Source organism: Canis lupus, chromosome 20, assembly GCF_011100685.1.
Source record: "Canis lupus familiaris isolate Mischka breed German Shepherd chromosome 20, alternate assembly UU_Cfam_GSD_1.0, whole genome shotgun sequence".
Classification (NCBI taxonomy): Eukaryota; Metazoa; Chordata; class Mammalia; order Carnivora; family Canidae; genus Canis; species Canis lupus.
Window position 1 is genome coordinate 36,662,892 of NC_049241.1, and position 19,619 is coordinate 36,682,510.

Sequence of the window (19,619 nt, forward strand, 5' to 3'; positions counted from 1 at the left end):
ACACACACACCAAAAAAAAAAAAAAAAAACCACCACCAACCCAGAGAAAGCATAGCGTATTTCCTCGTAGGCCTGTAGCCACTGCCAAGCGTAGCATCAGGCCAGGGAGCAGGCAGGAGGAAGAGCCTGGAGTGGCTGTCTCCTCATTAAGTGTGTTTGACTCCCAAGCACATGCACTTGTCTGGAAAGGAAAGAGCCAGGGTGTGCATGCGTGCACGCGCGCACCTCTGTGCAGGAGGAATGAGGAGAGGGAGGTAGGAAGACCCAGACTGGAAGTGTCAGATTCCTCCCCATTCTTGTCCTGACCTTCTCCCAACGAGGTTGTCCCTTCCTCATCCCCACCAATAGATCCCAGTCCACATCCACAAAGATGAGCCCTGATCCCAGAGTCTTGGGGTAGAGACAGGCGTGGAGGGCAGCTCCAGACAGAATGGAAGTCAACGTCTGGATGTGGATACTGACAATAAGGAGAAGGCATTGTACCCCAACCCTCCCGTGTGTACCACCTCTGGTGCTAATAATTCGCTTTTACCCACACTGTTCCTAGTGGTCTCACAACAACCCTGCAAGGTTACCAGAGAAAAACACATTAGAAATGAAAGGTTTGAAAAGGATGATTATGTCCAAACCTCGCATTTTTCAGGTGGAGATTCGAAGACCCAGAGAGAGGGAAGGATTTACCTAAGGCTGTACATCCAGTCAAGGAAGAAAGCAGACGACACAAGCAAATGTGAGCAACAACAAGCCAGCCGTAACAGAAATGCAGAAACTGTCCAAAACCTGCTGTTGCTCCAGGGTCAAGAAGAGCAGTCAGCACCCATCACCCAGTGACAGCTGGCCAACTGAAAGGTGGGATGGCTTCCTAGAGACTCACCTGTGGCACCAGGTGGAACAGAATACCCTGAAAAAATGGGATTCTGTTTTAGAGGAGTCCGCATAGGCTCTGAATGAGAATACAATGCATGGCACAGTCTCTCCCACAGCCAGAATGCATGGATCTGGAATTCAAGAGGTGGAAGTGCAGGGGGCTCCTCTAATTACCTCTAAAAACCAACTCACAGAGTATCTGGTTCCCATCTCAGCAACTAGGGTCTGCTGGTTTGGAGACCTTAGTCCCCAAGGCAAGAACAGTTCCACCAGGGTATACAACCATGGTTTCACAGAATATGAACATGGGACAACCACCTGGACAGTTCATGCCACTGGACCAATAAGCAGAACAAGGAGGGGAGGGCATTAATGTACTGGCTATAGTAACTGATTCTGGTTAGCAAGGGGAAACTGGGTTGCTTTTACACAATAGAAGCCAAGGAAGCAGTCTGGAAACCAGATGGTTTTCTGGGGCACCTCTTAGTATTCCATGCTCTATAATAAAGGTTAATAGGAAGCTCCAGTAATACAAACCAGGCAGAGAAATGAGGACTCCGACCTTCAGGAAGGTAGGTTAAGGTCACGCCACCAGATTAAAAAAAAAAAAAAAAAAAAACTCCCAACCAGCTGAGTCTGTGGCTGAGAACAGGGCAACTGCAGTCACATGACCAATTTTAGAAATGAACTGAGGACTGTAGCAGTTTTGCCTATTTTCTGTTTGCCTGTTATATGTATAATCCTATTTGTATACATTAATCATTTTCTCTCTCTTTCCCATTTCTGTTTTAGGTACAAGTTGTTGCAAGTTAATTTGAAGTACAATGTAGTCTTTAGGTAACAGGTGGGACTTGAGGAGTAATCAACACAGCTCCTGGGACTGTGCTTCTTCCTTTGGGGAAGTGGGGGAGAACTTCTTCACCTGTAACAAAGTTGTCTTATTCCATAGGAGCCTGCCCACCACCCCGCTAGGGTCTGGTCTTTACTTGTGCAGGAGTTCAAGTGTGACAAGGCTGCACACCAACAGAAGCTGAGGAGCCGGGCAGCCCGGTGGCTCAGCGGTTTAGCGCCGCCTTCAGCCCAGGGTGTGATCCTGGAGACCCGAGATCGAGTCCCACATCGGGCTCCCTGCGTGGAGCCTGCTTCTGCCTGTGCCTCTGCCTCTCTCTCTGCGTGTGTCTTTAATGAATAAATAAAATATTAGGGATCCCTGGGTGGCGCAGCGGTTTGGCGCCTGCCTTTGGCCCAGGGCGCGATCCTGGAGACCCGGGATCGAATCCCACATCGGGCTCCCGGTGCATGGAGCCTGCTTCTCCCTCTGCCTGTGTCTCTGCCTCTCTCTCTCTCTCACTGTGTGCCTATCATAAATAAATAAAAGTTTAAAAAAAAATAAAAAATAAAAATAAATAAAATAAAATATTTAAAAAAAAAAAAAAAAAAGCTGAGTAGCCAAAGGAGCGGGCTGTGCCTCTACCAGACTGCCTGGCTCTCAAGTTCCAGATGCACTCCCAGAACAGCTGTCCTTTAACTGAAGTGTGTGGATCATTTAGGTTTTGGTTTTCAAGTCTATCTTCATGCTATTTTCTATATATTATTCCCTTTCTGCCTTATTTTTGGGCACAACTATTGTTTAGCATTCCACTTTATCTTTACCCTTGCCATATTAGCCACACCTATCTTAAATATCTTTTCTACATAGTAGGTCTTTTATAGTTAACACGTTTTTCACTTTCAGGGCTCTTCATTCCTTTGTATGGACCCAAGTTTCCATTTGATGCCATCTTCTTCCCATATGAAGACTTTCCTTTAACTTTTTGTTTGTCTGATCATTTGTTTTACCATAATATGGGAAGATATTTCCACTGGAAATAGGATTTTAGATTGAGCAGTGCCTGGGTGGCACAATGGGTTAAGCATCTGACTCTTGGTTTCAGCTCAGGTCACCATCTCAGGGTCGTGAGATTGAGCCCCGCATGGGGCTCTGTGCTAAGTACAGATTCTGCCTAAAAGGCTCTCTCCCTCTCCTCCTCCTGCTCATGCTCTCTCAAATAAATCTTAAAAAAAAAAAAAAAAAAACTAGATTGACAGTTTGCAACATTTTAAATGTGTTACTGCATCATCGTCTGGCTTGTATTATTTCTGATAAGAAATTTTCTCTGAATCTGTTTACATAATAGGTCTATTCCCCTGTTTTTAAGATTTTCTATTTATGTAAGTTTTGGAGTATTGATTACAATGTGAGCTTTTCTTTGTTGCTTACTCCCCTTGGATTTAGTGAGCTTCCTGCATATATGAGTTAATGATCAAATTTCCAAAGTTTTCAGCCATTCTTTTATTCTTTTCATCTTTTTCTATTCCTACCTCAATCTTCCCTACACTGATACACAGATTCAATGCAATCCAGATCAAAATCCCATCCAGGCTTTTTTGTAGAAGTTCATGAGCTGATTATGAAATCTAGATGGAAATATAAAAGGCCTAATTGTAAGCTGGAAAATATATACTACCTGGTTTTTGGACCGAATATAAAGCTACAGTAATCAGGACAGAGAGGTATTTGCATAAGGATAGATCTATCAGTGGAAAATCAAAAGTCCAGAAATAAGCCCACACATATATGATCAACAAATGTGACAAAGGGACCAAAGGAATTAAATAGGTAAAGAATAGCATTTTCAACAAACAGTACCAAAAAAAGTAAGTATTCATGTAAAAAAGTGAACTTCAACTCAAAGTAGATCACAGGCATTTGTAAAAGCTAAAACTAGAAAACTTCAGAAGATGATACAGGAGAAAAATGTTTAAATCATGAGTAAGCATAATTTTTCTTAGAACTTAGAAGGAATGAACCTAAGAAAAAAGTAAAATTGATCTCAAAATAAAAAAACATCCTTCCAGAGACACCATTAATGATATGAAAAAGCTGCAAACTATGAACAAATAGACACAATGCATAGGTCTTCCAAGAATTTAAGTACAGAATCTATGAAAATCACAACTCGGTAAGATGGCAGTCCAATAAAAAATGCACAGAAGATATGAATGGGAGCATCACAACAGACAATCCACAAATGAAACAGAAATTAAAGCCATAAAGATATACGACCACACACCCGACAGAACAGCTAAGATGAAAGACAGCCTGATAATAACAAGTGTTCGCAAGGATGTAAAGCCACTGCAACTCACATACTATTTCTGATGGGATATTAAATTGTATAACCCATTTGAAAGGCTTTGGCCGTTTCTTATAAACACACACTTAGCATACACACATTAGTTTGCATGCACGTTAGTTGCTGCTGTAACAAACTTACTGGCTTCAAACACAGATTTATCATCTGCCTTCTCCCATGTCAGAAAGTCCCATAAGTTTAGAGGTTTACTCTGCTCTAGGTCCCATAAGGCCAAGAATCAGTGTCAGCCAGCATAGGCCCTTATCCACAGGCTCTGGAAAATGATCTGCTTCCAGACTCATTTGATTCGGGTTGTTGGTGGCATTCACCTATAGGATGGAGGCCCCCCTTTCCTCACTGGCCACCACTGCGGGGTCATTCTCCTCAGCTAAAGGCTGTTTGCATCCCCTGGCTCAGGGCCTCCTTTCTCCACATTCAACATCAGCAGTGGTAGCTGGGTCCTTCTCACACTTTGACCTCTCCTCCTAAAAGAGCTCTCACTATCTCTTCCGCCTTTTTTCAGATACTTCCATGGGATCACACTGAGTCCATCAGTTTGGCCCAGGATAATCTCTCTGTCTTAAAGTCCATTGGTCAGCCACTTTAATTCCATCTGCAAAGTCCTTTTTGCCACATATGGTAGCACTCACAGGTGCACCACCAGTGGGCAAATATTATGGGGGCCAAATTCCTGCCTGCCATACCATATGATCCAGCAATCCCAGCCTTTCCTATTTTTCCTAAGAGTAATAAAAATTTATGTCCAAAAACTAGTATAAAAATATTCACAGCAGCTTTACTTGTAATAGCCAAAACCTGGCTATTTGTAATAGCCAAAACGATGTTTCCAACATTTGGACCCAAATGTCCAATAGCAGGTAAGTGGATAAACAAATTGTGGTACATCCACACAATGGAATGTCACCCAGCAAAAAAAAAGACAAAACTTTGATACACATACAAGACTATGTTTAAACAAGAGTTTACATTCTATGAAACTCTGGGAATGACAGATCTAATCTAGAATCATAAAAGGCAGACCAGCGTTTGCCTTTGGTCAAGAATTAGTGGTGAAGACTGACCAAGGAGGGCATAGGGATCTTTATGGAGAGATGGAAGTGGTCTACATCTTCATTGGGGTGGTGGTTACACAGGTGCTGACATCTATTGATACTCAATCTGTATATCTTAAAGTATATATTTTATTGTTTGTAAATTATACCTAAATAAAGTAGGGCACTGTGCCTTCCCCAAGTGCTTATGGGAATCAGACCCCAAATTATACACAGGCTCTGGCAATAGCACAGGAAGCCCATGGTCCCTGGCCTGAGGCTGTGCCCCACACCCAGATCCTAGGCAGCCATCATCCCCAAGTCTTGCCTCCTATCTCTCACCAGGGTGTATGGGCAATACCGCTGTTAAATACAATTCACCAGAACTGAAGGTAATTCATGCTGTCATAGTGGCCGTAACCAAAGGTCTCAGGAGCCAGAAAGACTGCTCGCATTAATTGCGACTGATACCTCTTCCCTCTTTTGGTGGATTCCAGCTCTGGTGCAGGGGGTTCTTCACTTTAGGTTCAAGTAACCCCAACCTGACCTCTCAATTTCTCTTTTTACTTTTTCTTTCTGTGAAAAATAACAAAGATGGGTAACAGATCAAAAAGACAGTTGGGAACTCTCAAATCAGCCAATTAGATGTGGTAGCAAAGCTGATTTCAGCACTGGGGACCTGTGATTAGGTCCAAAAGGCCCTGAACATTGGCTCGGTTGATGGCTTTCTCTGACTCCTGCACAGCCTTGCTGGTGTCTCCCAGCCTTTCTCTCCTGGGTCCATTTAAGAAACAGGGTAAGAGTAGAAACAAACAGGCCTAGGAGGCATCTCCCTAGAGCCGTACTCAGAGAATGATTGGAGCAGCTCTGGGGAGAAGGGGACTGTCTAGGAGAGCATGATACCTTTTTCTCAAATGGCTCAGCCCCAGGGGGCCAGGCCTCCAGGGGGAATACTGTAGAGCTCTGGAGATTGACACTGCAGACTCTGACCACAGCTAGCTCTGCTTTTCATTTTATTTGATGTTTTCTTATCTTTGGAAAAGGAGAATAGTCTTGCCTCCTAAGGACAGTGAACGTTAAAAGGGATATTTGTAAACCTCTGAAAACCAGAAGTAGTATGCTATGCTTCCATTCTAAATTTTGGATTGTCATGTTTTAAGCCCCACCATCCTAACTGCTTCTCCAATTTTTGTTACCGCCTGGCCCCTGAAGGCATCGGAGTTCATGATCCCTGTAGAAAAATTTAAAATGTAAAATGCTCTACATAGAAGTTATTAATCTAGGGGTACCTGGGTGGTTCAGTCTGTTAAGCATCTGCCTTTGGCTCCTGTCATGAGTCCAGTATCCTGGGATTGAGCCCCATGTCTGGCTCCCTGCTCAGCAGAGGAGTCTGCTTCTCCTTCTTCCTCTCCCCTTCTCCCTGCTCATGCCCTCTCTCCCTCTCCCTTTCCCCCTCTTTTGCTCTCAAATAAACATCTTTTTCAAAAAAGAAGTTATTACTCTGATTTGCATTATCAACAGTCAGCTAGCTACCTATCCTTTAATGTCCTGATCAATTAGACCACTCAGAGTAATCTGAATCCCTTTCTTTCTGAACAACTCCTATAAAACCTATGAGCCTACCAACCATTTACTGCATTCCTGGAAATACTGAAGCACTGTGAGGGGCCAGAAAATGATACTTCATCTGTCTCTTGTCTCCCCAAGAACTTCCACAGTACCAAACGCATGGGGAGCCCTCCACAGTGGTCTCAAGTACATGGTAATTGTTAATGTCTGGAAGGATCTCCCCACCTGGAATTGTGGTTCTTACCTTGACAACTGCTATGTAGAGTACCATAGGTCATTTATTGCTAACAGCATAGTATCAAAATCTGAATCTTCTATTATGTTTTGGCTTCTCTTTTAATCAGGTGGATTCAGAGTTACCTCTTCAATAATTGAATCTTACTTATGAGTAGCAACACCACAGAAGAAAAAGGAATGGAGTCACAGCAGAGCTCGGGCAACTGGGCATAACCAGCAATCTAACAGCTACAGCCCACAGTGAGGAACCAGTACAGACATACCATTACAGCTGTAACCACCAGAAGTTAGCTCAGTACTTTGCCCTCCAAGAGATCTTACGAAGGTCCAAACTCCTACATTTCAGACATGAAGTAGACATGATAGTAAATGTTTCTAGATCTTTAGATCTGGGGCTCTACCCCCGGGTAGCAAGTAACCCCGCCTCCATCCAGGTGTAGAGCCTGCTCTTGCCTGCCAATACCAGGGGCCATGCTATGTATGCATCACAGATAGTGCTTCCATATGTGTGAATGGCACAGTACAATTAATGAAGCCACCGTTTCATCCACTTCTATGGCAGCTCTGTAAAGTAAGGCCATTTATCCCTATTTTGTAGCCAGGACCAACATAACCAAACCAGCTGCTAGATGCTGGTCCAAGGGCTATCACTGACCTATCCTGGCATCTCACTTAACTTTTATGATCTCCTCAAAGGCTTTTAAAGACTTTTTTTTTTTTTTTTTTTTTTTAGCTACAAGTGCAGAGTAGGGGGATGAGGTAGTGTTTGGTAACTTTCAAAAAGCCCTTGGCTATCCTCTTCCTCCTCTTCAATAGTTACTTCAGTCCCTCTATTTAGCACATGTCCTGCAGCTTTTTCCCTGCTCCTGGACAAATGGAGTTTGCCATGAGTCTATACTTAGCTCTGCTCTCCATCTGCCAGCCAGTCGCCCAAGTGTCTACTCAACAAATCTGCACCGCTCCCTTTACCTGCAGCTTCCACTTCTGCAAAATCCCACGGAGCCATGAATGTGAATGTTCACATTCAGACATAGGAGTCAGGTGTCCCTGCCACAAACCAGCATCCAACTCTGCCTGCTTCCAAATCCCTTTTCAATTATATTCACTCCTACTCCTCACTCAGCAGCCTCCACTGTCACTTTACCCCATGGCAAGGGGACCAGTCAGCCAGTAAAAACTGACCTTGAAAAGAAACAGAGCCAGACTCTCAGCCCCAGGCTTCAGGTATCTTTAGAGGTCTAGGATTTCTTTCCGACAAACTTGCCTCTGTCACCTCCCCCACATTACCTAATGAAAATTTATTTAAATATAGACACCTGGGGTCAGACCCTCTACTAAATCCTCCTGCAATCTGTTAAATAGAACCATCCAAGGGCAAAGGTTCCCAAACACTGGTCCACAGACCAGAATGTACCAGAAAGCTTTCTGTGAAATAACTTCCTAGGTCCACCCTTCCCCATGCCCCTGCATATTTCTGATCCCACTGGTCTTCAGGGGGAAAAAAACCCCAAGGGCTGTGTATTTCGAGTTCCCCAGGGACTTTAATACATAGCTAAGTTAGGGCATCACTGCTCCAGGGAGCTCTTTCATGTCTGTGGGCTCTCCATCATCTCCCAATGGCCAATCTTCTTACTGCTGCATGAATTGGGATTATCAGCTACAGCTCAGGCTACACTGTTCCATTTCTTCACCCTTTGTCACTAAGAGGATCTGAAGGGTATTTTGCAATTTATAAAGCATTCTCATTTGATTTAGAGAATTAAATGATGTAACAACACGTCATCTATCATATTCTAGGTCCCAGGGACTGTTCCGAGGGCTTTGAAAGCAGAAAGTCATCCTGTCCTATGACAACCCCGTGGGGTGGGTTTATTATTGCCTCTGGTTTTATAGATGAGAAACCTAAGGCACAGTGAGATGAAGGAAGCCATCTGACGTCTCACCATTCATATCAGAGCTGGATTCAAACCCCAGAAGTCTTACAACCACTTTGAAAGCTTTCAACCACTCTGCTCTACTATCCGTCAGAGCAAGCATGAGCATTAGTCCCACTGTAAGTTTAGGAGACTAGAACAAGTTCCCAGGTGAGAGTGCATCTGTTCCCATGTGTCGGCTCTCACTGCTCAGAAAACCCCAGATGCAAAACCACAGTTCAAGTCTGTGGTTGTGTGCAAGTCTGGGCCGCCCCTTTAGGCCCTCTGTACCTTCCTGGTTCAAGAAGCCCACTCATGCCCTGGCTGCACCTCACTGTGAGAAGGGCAACTGGGTCGGCTAGTGAGCAAAGGCCTGTCAAAGCTGGACCAGTAGCAAATCAGAGGAGTTCCAGAAATGGAAGGAATGACAGAGACCATCAAGTCCAAAGACAGAAGACAGGTTCCAGCTTACATTCCAGCTCTGATTAACTGGTAAAGTTGTGAGGCTTGGCCCTTTAAAAAGAAAAAAAAGGCAAAGAGGAAAGGAGGAACGGAAGGGAAGCATGACCAATCTGTGATGGATGGGAAGGTAGCTTCTCCGAGTCACAAAGCCACTTAAGGACAAGCGAGACTCAGAACTCATTCTCAGCTCTTGCACCAATGTCCAAGTGTCGCCCACCAGAACATGAACTTGAGGCTGGTATTAACTTTTATTAACTGCTACTCTGACAATAAAGGTCATCCACTCTGATCACAAAACAGCTCCCACCTAGTGAACCAAACTGCACCCAACCCTCACTCCAGAAGGGTTTGCAACAGCCAAGACAATCCAGTTGAGTAAAACCGTTGTGACCCAGGAGTGGTAGAGGATAGAAGCATTACTTTTCTGTATGTGCTCTGAAAACTGCAGCAGGATGTCATAGTTAGGAGATGGGGCATTGTGGAGCCTGGAAAATCAGTGATTGAGCTACAACAGCACGGTAATCACAAGGGTGACTGAGGTTTGAAGGGCCCTTTTCCCCTAGTCAAAAATCATCCCAGCTATTTTTAGAATCCCAGGATTTCCAAAATCCTGGGATTTTTAGAATCCTGGGGTTTGTTTTAATCAGTCTCCTGCCTTCTCCCCTGCTACTAAACCAGTGGTTCTTAACAGGGGGTGTGCCCCAGAAAGGGACACATCTTGGGTAAAGTGGACAGGCTCACAGCAGTGGGTGTAGATGAAAGGAGCATATTAAACTAATTTCATCGTTTAAGACTTAAAACCTTAATACATAGGACAGGAGGCAAAGCTTGATCAAATCTTTGCTGATGGGATGTATAGAGAAGGAACACAACCCTCTTGCACATTCATGTTTCTCACAGTGAATGGGGCAGCAGCAGCAGTGAGCATGCATGAACCCCAGAGAGCAGTATCAGACTCTCTGCAGTGGGGTTGGAGTTTTTATCTTCATGACAAAAGGGTGTGCCCTTTGTAAGGAGGGGGAATATTACACAATTATGACATTAAAATTCTGCACTAAACTAACAGTAGTTTGAGATTTGTAAAATGGTGGTGGACTGAGAATAGAAAAACACTATGCAGTGTGTGCTAGAGATGGTTTCCCTCCTCACAAACAGTGTATTGTGGAATCATGGGACAGATGAACCAACATGTTAGGATCAGCAATAAAGAAAAGAATCAACAGGGGTGCCTGGTGGCTCAGTCAGTTAAGCGTCTGCCTTCAGCTTGGGTCATGATCCCAGAGTCCTGGGATTGAGCCCCATGTCAGGTTCCCTGCTCAGCGGAGAGTCTGCTGCTCCTTCTTTTTCTTGCTTACTCTCTCAAATAAACAAAATCTTTGAACAAATAAAAAAGAACCAACAGACACTAAGTGACAGCTGGGGTGGGCATGGCATAAATGCTGTGTGTAGTGTATAACGATCATCTGTTATTCAGAACAAAATTTTCAGGGAGTTTGGGGTTTAGAGCAATATATCAAACAGGTGAGGTACTTTCATATAATACTTTATAGCCATTTTGTTGCTTCTATCCTAAGACCAGGGAACAGGGACCAAATCTCTTTGTCTTTACATGCTCCCGTGCAACAATTGTGCAAATGGTGAATGAGCGATAAATCCCATGGTATAAACAGGTACAAAACACACTCTGATCGATACACATCTGTTGAACGGTGGTATCATGCAGTGGTTAAAAGTATCAACAATGGAACTATACTCTGCAAGGATTCAAATCCCAGATCTGCGCCTTCCTAGCTGCACATCTCTGCACAGGCCAGTCCTCTTGGTTACCTCAGTCTCCCTGCATGTTCTCATGGACTGTGAAGACCACGGGAGGTGTTACACACTCTGGAATCCCAAACTCAGCTCAAGCTCTCCTGATGGCCCAAATACTGGTTTCAATACAAAGCAAATATTTAAGGGCCTCTGGGCCTCTCATCCAGCAAAAGGAGAAAAAGAATCAGCAAATGTCTCTGCTCTATCGATCAATGAGGAAACCGGAAGGGAAGCTTTCTCAGGGAGGAGCTCAGAACTCCCCAGAAGAGGAGAGAAGGAATAACTTTAGGATCTGTGCAGACCAAAGGGAGCCAATAAGTATGTTGCCTCCTAGGTGGACTCTCCAGTGTTGCAAAGAACAGAGGCCCCAACCAAAAGCCACCACAGGCCCCAAACTGGCCCTGGTGCCTGTCAGTACGTCAGAAAATCTGCAGAATTTCTCAAGGCTGAGAAACCAATTTCTTCCACGCCTGGGTAATTCCAAAGCAACTAAATGGATTGCTTCATCTAGCTGCAAATAAGCATGAGAAATTTCAGCCTGATTAGTCTGTCTGAACATATAAATGTCTGAAGGCAGGCTTTCAGAATTAGGATGGACACAGAGCAGCACCAAGATGGCAGTGGGCTTGCTTGTGCCTACGGTGAGCTGGAGAGGAGGTGAGGTGGGAAGAGGGCTGGCTAGGAGCCCAGGCTCTTCTGCTGAATGAAGGGAGGTTCAGATACAAACAAGAACTTCCACACAGGGAGTTCATATGCAGCCTCGTGTTTTACCTACATGATTTAATGCTCACATTCAACTTGAAGATACTACGAGGCCCATTTATAAGTGAGGAAACAGGCTCAGAGATGTGAAGCCACTTGTATTTGATCTGCAATTCCAGGCTCTTGAGCACTCAGTTACTTTAACATCAAAACTTCTCAGTTCTTACTCCCTTTTAAAAATCAACAACAAAGCAAATGCTTTGCAAATTCATATCAGAGACCAAAAAAGTTATGTAATCTGGATCCTCATTATTACAACAATTTCATATCCTAAAACTCATTCTAAGGAAATAATTGCAGATATTCACGGCAATCTTGCCACAGACACATTCACTGCAACATGGCTTACGGTGGAGAAAAGAGGAAGGCCACCTCAATTTCCAGCAACAGAACATGGGTTAAATGGAGCCACCATTTTAATGAATTTATGCAGCCAGCAAGGACAGATCTAGATCACACAAAACCTGCCAAAAGGCATTTACAGTACAGTGTTCAGTTTCACAAGAGTCTATTTTAAACGATCTCATATTTTTAAAATATTTTATTGTGGTTTTGTTTATGTTTCCTGTATGTTCTGAAATGAACATGTTTGACTCTAAAACATTTTAAGCCAGTATGAAAAAGGAAATGCAAAGCTGCCGCTTCAGGAGAACCTAATATTTTAAAAAGTAAAACGAGGGGCGCCTGGGTGGCTCAGTTGGTTAAGGGTCTGCCTTTGTCTCAGGTCATGATCCCAGGGTCCTGGGATTGAGCCCCATGTTGGGCTCCTTGCTCAGCAAGGAGCCTGCTTCTCCCTGTCCCTCTGCTGTTCCCCCTGCTTGTGCTCTCTGGCGTGCTCTGTCAAATAAATAATCTTAAAAATCAAAAAGATCTTTTTCATTGGAACAGTACTGAAAATCCAACTTATGTACACATCCCTGTTTACCAGGAACAAACCTATGGTATTTTCTAAAAAGGCATACTGATACCAGATCCAAATGTGGCCACCTAAAATGTATGTATGTACTGCCATGACTGGCTAATCTGCTAGAGCATTTTTTCTAAAGATATTTATTTATTTATTTATTTACTTGAGAGGGAGAGAGAGAAAGAATGAGCAGAAGGGAGGGGCAGAGGGCAGAGACTAAGCACGGAGCACAAAGGGGAGCTCAGTCTCCCCACCATGAGATCATGACCTAAGCTAAAAATCAAGAGTCAGACGCTTAACCAACTGAGCCGCCCAGGTGGCCCTCAAGAACATTTTCAAATGGCATCATGTTTCTCAGCTGTGCCGAGGCCCAGAAAGGTCCCCCTAGATGACACGGCTGCCAGCCACAGAGCCGTGCAGAGACCTGGTCTCCTTGCACCCAGGCAGGCACGTCTCTCTCTCCACCAGCCTCACTGGGCCTTCACTCATTAACCAGAAGTTCAATTCCTCTCACAGCAGCTGGCCCCAGGGGTGGACTCTAATTCTTCTGAAGCAAGCCTTCCCTTTGGCTTTGTGTAGAAGTAGCAGCAAGAAGAAATAAAAGGGAAGCAGTCTCAGAGAACAGGACCACAGGCTTTTCTTCAAACCCCCTTCAACAGAAGGCACTCCAAAAACAATCTCTAAAATCTACTGTTTGAGCCTGTAAAGACTCATTAATAGAACTTATTACTTATTAATTATGACTTGTAAGTGTTTAATATTGAAACACCCTACCCCCACTAGCCTTACGACCAAGAACTCACGATTCTCCAGTCAGAACTGGACTAGAGTGAAGCCGGGGGGAAGAGCTGGGAGAAACTGCTTCCTCTGAAGACATGGCTACACCCATGAAAATGTATTCCTATATGATGAAAATCAAATTGCTTGAGAAAGCCATGCTACAGAAGAATAATAGTAATTGGGCATCTTCCCCAGAGTTACAGCCTTCCTCTCAGGCCTCAGTGGAGGGGATGTGCCAGGGTTTCATTTCCAGGGTGGGGACAGAAACAGTGGCCTGTGTGCTTCATACACAAGCACACTGTGCTGCCTGCCTACTTCCTTGGCTTGTCACCAGCATCAGAACAGGGCCTAGATTTCTGATGTTTTATTGGAGATACGGGAAGGAATTAAAAAATACTAAACCCAGGGGCACCTGGGTGGCTCAGGTCATGATCTCAGGGTCCTGGGGTTGAGCCCTGTACTGGGCTCCCTGCTTCTCTTTTTTCCCCTCTGCCTCTTCCCTCAGCTCATGCTCTGTCTCAAATAAATAAATCTTTAAAAAAAAAAAAAAAAAGAAAAGAAAGAAAAGAAACTACACCCAGAATGACAGCAACTTTTTTTTTTTTAAAGCAACAGTTGGTTGCAGGGACTCCCCTTCTCCTCTACCTCAGAAAAGTGGGTGAGTCCAAATAAGTGAGGTCGAGCAGAGCCTTCTAGCAGCCCAAGACAAGGATCAGGTCAAGCCTCTGGATTCCAAGAATCCGGGTTTAAGCTTAGCTCTACCACTTCCTGGTGCTTACTTACAGGTTTTAGGAGTCAGGATGTGGGCATCTTTGAGGGACCATTATTCTGCTGGATTTTCTCCAAAAAGGACACAGTAAGTGACAAAGACCATCCCCCCACCCCCCAGGGTTCCTGCCTCCCAGCACACTGTCTCCCAATGCTGGAGTTACTACTTCTCGAGCTCACAGGCATGGGTGCAGGCGTATGCACATACTGTCTGCCGTGTGTCCGAGTGCATTACTGCAGAATGACAGAGCAGGGGTCCCCAATGGCAGAGGTCCAGATCACACAGTGAGCCTATGGATGTATGGGACTAGAATCCAGGACTCTGGTCCAGCTTGCCTTCCCCAGAGTTGTGAGGGTTGCTCCAGCATCGGTCAGAGGAGCACACACTTTACAAGGCTCGCAAAGCCCTAGCTCTCCACCTCATTCTCCATCTCTCTGTGACACTTAAAGCTGCAAAGTGGCTAAGCCTGGTGTCTTTAATGATAATAATACCAGAATTCTAAAAGAAACCCCAGGAGATCAAAAAAGTCCACCTTGGTACCAGCCTGGCCTCTTTGCTGACAACAGATGCCACCACCTAGGAACACATCCCACCTTACACACCTGCCATTCCCTCCTGCTCAGCCCATCTGTCTCAACTACCCTCTGTGGCCCATGTCACAAAGCGCCTTTATTATTCATGTCTTCATGAGTGCTAGACTATAAACTCCTTGAAGGCAAGAACCGTGAAAACATTTGAATTTTTTTTTCGTGACTTCTCACCTGGCATCCCACTACAGGTTCAACTGCATGCTAGACAAATGGAGTCCAGTCAGGCAAGTGTCACCAGGACCTGGAGTCACACCAAGCAAAAGCAGGTGGGACACCAAGCAAAGGACCCAGAACAATTGTGGGTCTGGCCCGAGTCAGGGGGCTCTGGTAAGCCTGGCCAAAGAGACCTAGGGAAGCAATCCTGGATGTCAGTAGCTCTAGAGGCCAGCTGGAGATGGAAAACAAACAGATGGTCCCTCCTGGTCCCCAGGGGTCTCCACTGTGATCTGAGGCTCTCGAGACAGCTCTATATGGGTGAAGGACCTACGGGGATCAGAGGGAAGGTGCCATGGCCTTCCCCCCTTGGCTTAAGCTCTGGAGTTCTCCTTCTTTTCTAAATGCAAGTATTCTTAGTACCCACCTCAACTCGCTTCCAGTGCCACACCATGGTTCCTATCTTTGTGTTCTCCAGTGGGCAGCAGGACACCATCTGGGAGGAGCTGGCTTTCACAACATAACTACCAACTCGAATACTGATGGAAACCACCAAGGTTAAACTCCCCATCAAACAGCTGTGCATAGTGATTGTGTTGAACTAACGAACCATTTTAATGGTTCAACAATTAGCTTCACAAAGAGAAACAACCAGGAGACAGACATATGGAGAAAAGACAATCGGTAGGAAAGCCACAGTGGGGTATGGAAGCTGCAAGGGAGAAACCGACCTCCTGCCCTCACGGAACTCCAGATCAACAGGGGGATTCTGGAAGATGGAGTTTTCATATTTGGGTGATTGTAGGGGGAAATGACAGAACAACTGCCAAGTTTCAAGGCACTCAAGCTCTGATCAGAAATCTTTATATCTTGACCAGAGGGAAGAAAGACAGCTTAGAGAAAAAGGCTCCCCGGTGCCCAAGACTGTGCCTGCCACACACACGCACTTGTGGAGTTGCCCTAGAACCTGAGCGAAGAAAGGGCTTCACGGAGACCGCTGCTCTCTCTCTCTGCATGCAGCCAGTGCCATCACCTGGCCTCTCTCTTGCTCCTAAAAACATTTCTTTCCTTCCTTGAAGACTCTGCCCTAGAGCCCCATGTGGTCTTTGTCAGACATCCCAGCAGCTACCACACTGCCTCACTCTATTTCCTTCATCAGGTAGGTGCTTGAAGTCCTCTTCTCTCATCACCGGCTGCTTGCTGCCTGGCTGTTTCCCCAACAGGACGTAAGCTCCACGTGGAGCCTGTTGAGACAAGGGCCCCCGTGCCAGGAACAGTGGCTGCCGCCCACTAAGTGCTCAAGCAACATCTGTTGAAGCGATTGAATAAACTAATGGAAGAACATGGCCTGAGGAAGCTGGGCTCCAGCTTCTTGTCTGGAGTGTCAGGAAGCCAAGAGCATCTGAGTGACTCTGTCCCCATCCTCAGGTGAGAATGGGACAGCTGCCTTTTAGACCAGTTAGGTTATTTCAAATGCTTTAAATATTTTTTTGAGATTTTATTTATTTATTCATTTATTGTTTATTCATGAGAGACACACAGAGAGGCAGAGACATAGGCAGAGGGGGAAGCAGGCTCCCTGTGGAGAGCCTGATGCAGGACTCGATCCCAGGATCCTGCAATCACAAACTGAGCCAAAGGCAGACACTCAACCACTGAGTCACCCAGGTGTCCCTCAAATGCTTTAAAAGTAATACAATACACAGCTTAAAGCTGTTCTCTAGGTTGGGTTACTAATACTAACCAGTCTTCATACTCAGAAGTGAGTTTCTGTCCAAGGGAGTCCTGTCTCTACTGCCTTTACACACTCATGCACACACATGCTCCCTACCTCCCGTACTCCTTAGTCACACAGACTGTGCCAGGCCTGGTGGGTTCTGTCGCAGAGCTGAATTCCCATTCCTCTGACTTCAAAGATTGCACCTTACTCACACCTTTCCTTTTTTATGCCTTCTAAGAAAAGCAGCAGCTCCCTGAAGAATGGATTCCAACATCATTTCTGACTGAAGCCCTTGCAACATTGCCTGGGACTGCAGGCATCTCTACCAGTGACCTAGCTGCAAGGGCAGGACACCGGGCCACTGCTCAGCCCTGGTGCAGGCGAGGTACCACCTTCCGTCCACCTGCTGAGGGGTGGAGGTGTGGGGGTGGGGAGACTGGGCTGAGAAGGAAGAAATTCCAGCTGCTTGACAGCCTTGGAACATGGCCTTTGTCATACCTCAAGGGTGAAGGATGGCCACCACCCTTCCTCCCTCCCTCTTCCCTCACTGGCTCATGAACTCAACACCAACAGGATGGCCCTGGGAATTTGACAATCCTCAGAGAGAGGGCAACAAAGTCCATCATACAGAGCTACAAGCAGCAGTGCCCTTATCACGGCGACAGGTGTAATGGCTGGGGAGTTTTATAGAAGCCCGTTTAATGGTTCTTGGGGTTTGAATTCACATCTCAGAACACCTCCCCTTGATTTAGTGACTGTATGTGCCTTCCAAAATGTGTCTAACTCTTAAAATATGGTATATAACATGATACTGTTTGGAAATTTGAAAGGAAAAAGCTGATGTCCGCAAAAAGTGTTTGACCACCTTTGGTTTTGTTAGTAAAACAGTTTTGTGGTGCCCAAAACTAACCAAAGAGAAGCCACCACACTGGGCTTGGGGTAGATTTCTTCCAAAGTTTTTACCACTTACATGAGTGGTGGGAGAGTGCGTGGCAGGAGGCATTTGGACTCACTTCATCCCGTGTATGCTATAGCCTTTTTGCTCAGGGGCCTTCTGCATTAGGCAGGTGCCCTTCTGCTAAAACGTAAGTAACTGAATGAACAAAGTTGTAAGAGGAGGGAAGTTTCTTAAGTTCATGAGAGACCTGAGGTAACACCACATAAATTGTGTCCCTCTGCTACTCAACATGCTCAAAGGATTCCCCATCTAATTCAGAATCAAACCCAAGGCCCTATCAGAGCCCACACATTCTGGTCTCCCCTAGCAGTATCTGGGCCACTTCCACTCTGCTCCCCTATTCAGCCTCTCCATTCCAATGGAAGGTACCTTCCTTGCAATCTTCCCAAGACAGCACCTGCACACCCCTCTCCTCAGGGCCTTGGTATGTGCTGTCCCTTCGGTCTCAGATATTGTTTCCCCAGATATCCTTGGCTTTGCTCCCTCACCCCATTTGGTCCCTGTTCACTTATCACTTCATGCAAAAAGTCATTCTGGCCACCTAAAATGTGGACTACCATCTCCCAGCCTTCTCTTCCTATCACTACATTTCCCTGACCAGAAATGTAAGCTCCATCCATCAGGGGAAGGGGAAGTCTATTGTCTGTCTCCTCCCGCCCAGAACATAGCGCCACAAGCATGGGAACGCTGCCTGTTTGGTTCACTGCTACTCCCTGGTGCCCAGGTGAGTTCCTGCCTGTCGCACAGGAGGCAGCAGCTCTAACTCCTTCTGAATTGCTAAAGGAAGGAGTTCAAGGACACCTTCATGTAAGGATGGATTAGGTGATCCTGCAAAGGTAGGGAAAGAAAAGGGGGGACCGGACCAGGTCCTGTCACCCAGTTTTGCTAAAAAAAAGTTGATGACAAAATATGCTGAGTGACATGGTCTTTGACCAGCCTCCCGGGCACACCTGATATGCAGATATTAATACATTAACACTAGATCTAGGTCAGCGAGCTTGGCCTGGATGCCTAAGAAGAGTGGGGTTCTTCTTCTGCTTTGGGTGGTTCCCAGGGAAGACAGAGTGGCACCCCCGCCTTCAGTTGTGTGTGAGTGAAGAGTCAGAAGGCAACAAACAAGGCAAATCAGCCCAGCCCGGGATGGACAGAACGGTGCACACAGGCTCAGCCGTTGGCAGACAGGCAGACACACACCGAGCGCTCGGGAAGTTGGTAATAAAGGGGGTGGTGGACATGATGCTGGGTTCAAGGGAAGATCTAGGGAGAGCGTCCCCAGCAGACAGAATGAGAGGTACGCGCTCTATGTGCCGGAGAGGGAGAGGGGTGGAGAGCGCAGGGCTGCCAGGAGGGGTGGGCACGGGGGAGGTGGGAAGTGAGAAGCTGTCACACAGGTGGCAAGGCTTGTATGCTGTGGGCTCAAAAGCCATCATTCAGTGCCTCCTCAAGATGCTACACATGTTTAGAGAAGCATATGAAGACAACGTGGTAGAGCCTGACGCACCCACCACCGTGGCAGAGAACAGATCGCAGCAGCCAACACTGCCTGGACGCTCACCTGTACCCCACACCTGAATCAGCTCATTTAATCCTCTCAGAAACCAGGAGGTGAATACTATTATTTCCTAGATGAGGAAATGGAGGCTCTGAGCAGGTGCCTGACCCAAGGTCATCCAGCTCCAAGTGGGGAGGTCCAGATTTAACTCGGGCAGCTTGGTCAAGAGCCTGTGGCCCTCACTAATACCTACTGCACCTCCAGCCAGCAGGGATTATAACTGAGGGCCACAGGGATTTGGGGATCCAAAAATCAGGATTCTCAAGCTACCAAGAGATTTCTGAGTAGGAGAGGCAGTCTGAGAGGTGGCATCTGGATGGCACAGTCCTAATATTTCTGG

At 45.9% G+C, this 19,619-nt stretch overlaps 1 protein-coding gene across 21 annotated transcripts in view; it reads right to left on the reverse strand.

Annotated features, from left to right (window-relative positions):
* Positions 1–19,619, reverse strand: part of CACNA1D (calcium voltage-gated channel subunit alpha1 D) — a 297,961-nt gene that overhangs the window by 181,025 nt on the left and 97,317 nt on the right. The gene's annotated exons all lie outside the window — the stretch shown is intronic.